We start from the raw sequence: 6,764 nt of genomic DNA on the forward strand, positions 1-6,764 counted from the left end.
AGCCGTTTAACACCGCACATTCACAAAGAGATGATGTATCACAACACAATAAGTACTCGAAACGGAAATGTGAATGAATTGTTCAGGATAAGCTAACTATAAAGATTAAAACATTTTCCCCATTTTATTCCCCCTCCCGAAGTTGACGATCATACAACTTGGAGCTCCTGACTCCCATATTAAGTTGGCCTATAATATCATGTCAGTTATCTAATAGTCCACTTATTTTCGGCTGCCGCACTCAAATTGATCTGTGATCTATGACCAAGTATCAGGCACCATATATATCAGGGAAGAAAAAATATAAACTAAATAAAAATGATACACAGTTTGATGTTTAAAGCCAGCCGAGTGCGTTTGTCTCTTAACTTCCCGCCGGCACGCACCACAAGCAGCCTATGTAATGTGTTTCAATACATTCTATCGATGCTGGTGCTTTGACGACCATTATTCGGCTAATTTTCTCCCTAGTATATTTTTTCTTTATTTGTTCATTATATCCAGTATACAGGCACTAACATCATATTATATCCTCACGTCTGTCCAATGTATTTACCATTGTTAATATGATTTATAATGCGTCTCCAACAGTCATAAAAATTTGACAACCGAATGTGCAAATATGTCAGCTGTGTGCAAGGCATTAGGGCGTCAATCACTGGAGTAGCGATCTCCCTGCCGAGAGTGACATCGGAAGGCCATATTGAAAGGTCTCGGTCCAGCTCTTAGTACTATATTTATTACTATTACTTTTTTTAATTTTAATTATTATTATTATTATTATTATTATTATTATTATTATTATTATTGATTATTATTATTATATTATTATTATTATTCGACCCAATTTCACAGAGAAAAATTACCTTTCGAAAACACACCTAAGCACTCCAACCATTGTGGTCAGGACTAAGCATCTGCTCTTGGATCTAAGCAGTGTCAATCATAAATGGTTCCTGTGTAAATACAGGAATTTCTTTGCATATGGTAGCGAAGCACTAACTAAACAGTAATGTACAATCACTAACCACCAACACTCACAATGCACTTACTCAATAAGCACTCACACTTGCATACATTCACTATACACACGCACACACACACACACTTAACATACACTCACACACTCTCAATAACACAAAACACTCTGAATACCCAACACTCACTAGGCACTCACTATACACTAAATTCTCACTAAACACTTGAAATACTAAATTTACTAAATATTCATTATACCCCAAACACTCAGTAAACATTCACTAAACGCTCACTTAATCCTCTAACATTAATTACTAACATTCACTAAACCCCAAGCACTCATTAAATACTAGCTTACCAAAACCTAAATACTTATTAAATCTAAACAGTAGAATGAACATCCACTCATTAAAAACTTAATAAACACTTACTTACTAAACATTTGCTAAACACTACAAGACATTCACTAAACGGTCACTTAAAATTCGCAAAACTTTTACTAAAACCCTAAACACTCACTGAATGCTTACACACTAAATATTCACTAAACACTACCATTCACAAGACATTCACTAAACTTTCACTTAACATTCACAAAACATTCACGAAACCCTAAAGACTCAGTAAACATTCACTGAATACCGACACATTAAACAGTCACTAAACCCTAAACATTCATCAAACACTTACTCATAAACATTCACTAAACGCATACTCACTAAACCCTAACAATTCGCTAAACACTGACTCATTAAACATTAACGATAGAAAAAATTGACAATCGCACTAATTTTTCATTTCTCTTGTTTTCTTTACATTAATGCAAGGTAATTTTTTTTGGGCTAGCTTGCTCTTGTATTTATTCATAATCTTCTTGAGAGAATGGAAATGTTCGAAATAACTTGGTGTGTAGAGATATTGTTTAAAAAACAGAGATCCTCTTGTCCTTCCTCAGCCAGGTGTATTATGTCTGACGAATTTTACACCAGCCGAAAAAAAATCGACTATAGTAACAACAATATTCATTCATAAAACTGATATTACAAAAATGTATCCATGATTTCATTAGCATGAAAGTCAGTAGAAACCAAAAGAAGGTAGTCCTGCTTCGATAAAACAAACCGAGTAGGCTGTAGCACAATTATTATGATCTGTACCTTGACTATAGCGTATATATTACATATATATTACTATCTATTTAATGGGTGCGTAACTCTATTTAACAAATGTTATGTACATAGACATTTTATAGCAATAACTCTAATAATGATAAGAACTTACATGCTACTTTATAGTGTCAGTCTTCCAACCACCGCTACATTAATTTTCATATCGTAAACAAAGCTAAAGCGAGTAGGGGAGACCGGGGCTAGTTGGCACACTTTTACAATTTTGGTTATTGCGAATATAAAACAAACTTTTTGCAAAATTCTTACCACCATTGAAAATATTAACATTCGTCTTTATCATAGAGCAAAATAATTGTTGTTGGCTTTCAACATAAGATAACAATAGCTTTAGAAAAAAATAACTTTTCGTGCCACTGGCCCCACGGGGTAAGTTGGCACATAAGGGGTAAGTTGGCACATTGATAATTAAAAGAAAATTACTACATTGCATTTAAGTCAAATAGCAAAAATACCCTCTGAATTTCCAAAATACAAAATATAAGGCATTAGTATTACTTCAGATCATCATCTAGTTGTAATTGTGGCAGGTGTGAAATAAATCCTCGTCATAGTCTTCATGCTCCCACATGTTACATGCCCTGCACTGGACCCACACTTCTTCTGGCTTACCATACACAGGCTCTCTTCAGCTGAGCTTTCTTCTGGATCAACAAGAGCAGTTCTTAAACTCTGTATCACGCTGGATAAACTGATCTGAAGCCCATGTGTCTTTACGGACATCTCTCAATCTGTTACATAACCACCCGTAAAATCAAAATCTTGAAATAGTCTGTAATTCAAAGTTGAAATTCATCATCCTAAACCAATTGAAAACATCAGAATAAGTGACAGCTAGAGGTAAAGCCGAGGAAACTTTACCAAGAATGTCACAGATGGGCATACTTGATCCTGGATTACCAGTCATCCACGAATCACATGCCCTGTTAACACATTTCTTCAGATGTCTATAAACACTAAAATCCAGGGGCTGCAACTTGTGAGAACAATGTGGAGGAAATGATAGGACACTAATCTCATTGTCCTTCCAAAAATCCAGAAACAAAACAACGTAAATTATATAAATAAATAGGCTTACTATTGTTATCAAACTAACGTGTGCCAACTTGCCCGCCCCATTTATTTTGAGCCAACTTGCCCATCCCTACCAATTTGGTACAAAAACGATTACCAGTCCACACCAAGAAGCCTTGAATTAATAATTTTAATGCTATAGAATCTTTAAACAAACTATGCTATCATTGAAAACTAATCTTTATGAATGTATAGATGTAATAGCAAATAACAGAAAGATTAAAAGAAAATATTTACTTACTACCATCAAAATAAAAAAAATAAAAAATTGTCTCATAAATTCGAGCTCCTACGTTCTATCTCTATAGAATTTTGCTGGTAATTGAGGAACCACGTGGCAATTACACAGTATATGTATTAGAGTCATCCTATTGGTAAATTTTAAAGTCAATGTTGAGTGTGCCAACTACCCCGGGGCTAGCCAACTAGCCCGGGCTCCCCTACTATAATGAAGTCAGTTGCTTGCTTGACAAAATAATAATATGACTGAATTATTATGGGCCTACAGATGACTGTTATTTATATGAAACAAATAAATTTTTTGGTTTTTCGTGTTCGATCAGCCATCGTCAACCGGGGTTCCGTGGAACCTTAGGGTTCCGTGAACGATCGCCAGGTGTTCCGTAAGAATTCATGTTTTATTTAATTTATTTGTTATTTATAAAAGTATATATTTTCGTTTTTAAAAAAACATGGCGTGAGAAATCGTAGTCATATAATTTATTTTATCGTAACACATGGTGCGAAATGTTTTCCCTCTCTTTTACTTAAGGTAATTATTACAAATGCTTACGTATATATATATATATATATATATATATATATATATCTATATATATATATATATATATATATATATGTGTGTGTGTGTGTGTGTGTGTGTGTGTGTGTATATATATATATATATATTTTTTTTATATCTATATATATATATAATATATATATATATAGATGTGTGTGTGTGTGTGTGTGTGTGTGTGTGGTTTTGGGGTTCCTTGGGATGAGGAAAATTGTCTCAGGGGTTCCCAAATCAAAGTGTCAAAGGTGGGACACTGTGTTAGATAAATACAAAGGATATAGAAAGGATTGAAATATTTATTAAATATATCACGATAATGATAATACGGGTCAATAGTAGCCCACTATACTAATCTAGACATTCATTATCAGGGCTTGCCCTTCTTCCCCCTGCCCACCTGTTAGTGTGTCTGTCAGGGGGGAAACTACCCCACTGAAATGTCTGTCATTACCATCACAGCATTCTAGGATATGAAGGGCTATTGTAGTACAAATTTTACTTGGTGTCTCCAATGTTGGATGCATTTCCTGTCTTCCCCTCCCCCTCCCCCCCCACTCATTGTGGGTATCTGTCAGGGGGTACCACCCACTAATATGTCTGGTATTACCATCACAGCATTCTAGGATGTGCAAGTGCTATTGTAATACAAATTTTACTTGGTGTCTCCGATGTTGGATCGAGATCCAGTCTCCCCTCCCCTTCCCCCTTCCCCCCCCACTCGTTGTGTGTGTCTCAGGAGGTGAATAACTACCCACTAAAATGTCTGGTATTACACCACAGTACTCTAGAATGTGCAGAACTATTGTAGTACAGATTTTTCTTGGTATCTCCATGTTAGATGCAGATCCTTGGTCTCCCCTCCCCCCTCCCCACTCGTTGTGGGGTGTCTGTCAGGGGGGTAACCACCCACTAAAATGTTCTGGCATTACCATCCCAGCATTCTAGGATGTGCAGTGCTTTTGTAGTGTAAATTTTACTCGGTATCTCCTAAGTTGGATCTAGATCCAATTAACCCTCCCTTTTCAGTGCGTCTGTCAGGGGGAACCCACCCTCCAAAATGTCTGGTCACTGTCCTTCTATAATCAGTAGAGTCTGCAGATATATATATATTAGTTTCATCTGGTATCTCATATATTGGATCTAGACCCAAAATCTAACGAGCAATTAGTGGTGCTTGTTAGTAAGCCACCCATATATTTCGCAGACGGTCAATTTCACAGTTTACAAGTCTACTCCTAAATACCGTAGGGTTACAGTCGGTATCTCGTTCGTTGTATCTCAATGGTCCGGCTGCCGGTCTATTAAACCTAAATGAAGGAACAAATGAAGAATTCCAGACCTTCGGGGAAGAAAGAAAGAAAGAAAGAAAGAAAGAAAGAAAGAAAGAAAGAGAGAGAGAGAGAGAGAGAGAGAGAGAGAGAGAGAGAGAGAGAGAGAGAGAGAGAGAGAGAGATTTCAGCAATTATAACACCAAGAGACAAGACATAATTAAAGTTCAGAATCTTCCTGCTTATATTTCGATAAACCAAAATATCTCACGTGGAATATTAGAAAACAAATCAACGAAAAATCGAGGAGAGTGAGAGAGAGGAGAGTATATGAACTGGATACTTCAGATAGGGTGGATTTCAGTTTGAAGAAAATGTGGCCCTATCTGGCCTTGGCAGCAGCTGTTATTAGGAGGTGGTTGTCCAGATGTTGTTGGAAATCCAGAAGAATAGTGATCTTGTTTGGTGTGGCTGCCTATTCGCCGCGCTGGCGAGATTTCTTTCCTGACTGATGATGATGGAGCTGAAGAGCCTAAGGAAAAGGAACTGAAAGAGAGAATTGCGGCCCTGCAAGACGCCATCCAGTGCCAGAGAGAGCAGTGCGTTTGCACTGGACAGGACAATAATCTTCAGCTACAACAGAGGCTCGCCCTACCAAGTAGAGACGCAGAAGGCAGGCGGAAGGGAAGAACGCATTCGTGAAATGCAGATCACTCAGGAGGGGTTGCAACAGCAGGCCTTGCAAGAGATGGGCCACTCGCTCGAAGCTGGAACGATAAAGAGAGGAGGGAGAAACGGCAGCTGGAAGACAAGATGGTCAAGATGGCCGAAGAAAACCAGCATCTGAAGAACATCGTGAAGGAAATTGGTCAGAGGAACGATGCCCTTTGTGAGAGGATAAGGGAACTGTTTGGGCAGTCGCCAGACGCAAACTGCCTGCTTGAGGGGCTCGAAAAACTGCTACGACAGAAGGAGAAAGACGTGCAGCTATAGACGGCAGAAGCGGCGCGAATAGCGAGGCTCATCCAGGAACAAAAAGACTCAAGCGAAAAGTGGAATCCGACAGGAAACGAGCTGGAGCTGAGGTTGGGAGCGCCTGCAGAAGGACTTGGAGGACCTGTTGGAAGGAAAAGTGTGGACTTCAGTGTAAAGTTGAGACAGCAAAAAACTCAAGAGGAAGGAGCTGGCATGCCTTCTAGAGGAAGGAAATGGTCGCCTGGAGTCGCTGGAGAAGAAGGCTGGTGTCCAGAGCGAACGGAAAGACCAGATGGATGATGAGGTTGGATGGCTGCGAGGAGCGAAGGAGAAAATGGTCTGTAATTTGAAGAAGCTCCAAGAGAAATAAAGACGAATGGAGGAGAGCAAGTGAAAACTGCAGAAGCTTCTGTAAGATCTTCAAGAAATGGCGTAATGAAGACTGCACTGGCCTCATTCAGATGGGATAAGATCTGGGAAATT

Source organism: Macrobrachium nipponense, chromosome 15 (assembly GCF_015104395.2).
Source record: "Macrobrachium nipponense isolate FS-2020 chromosome 15, ASM1510439v2, whole genome shotgun sequence".
NCBI lineage: Eukaryota > Metazoa > Arthropoda > Malacostraca > Decapoda > Palaemonidae > Macrobrachium > Macrobrachium nipponense.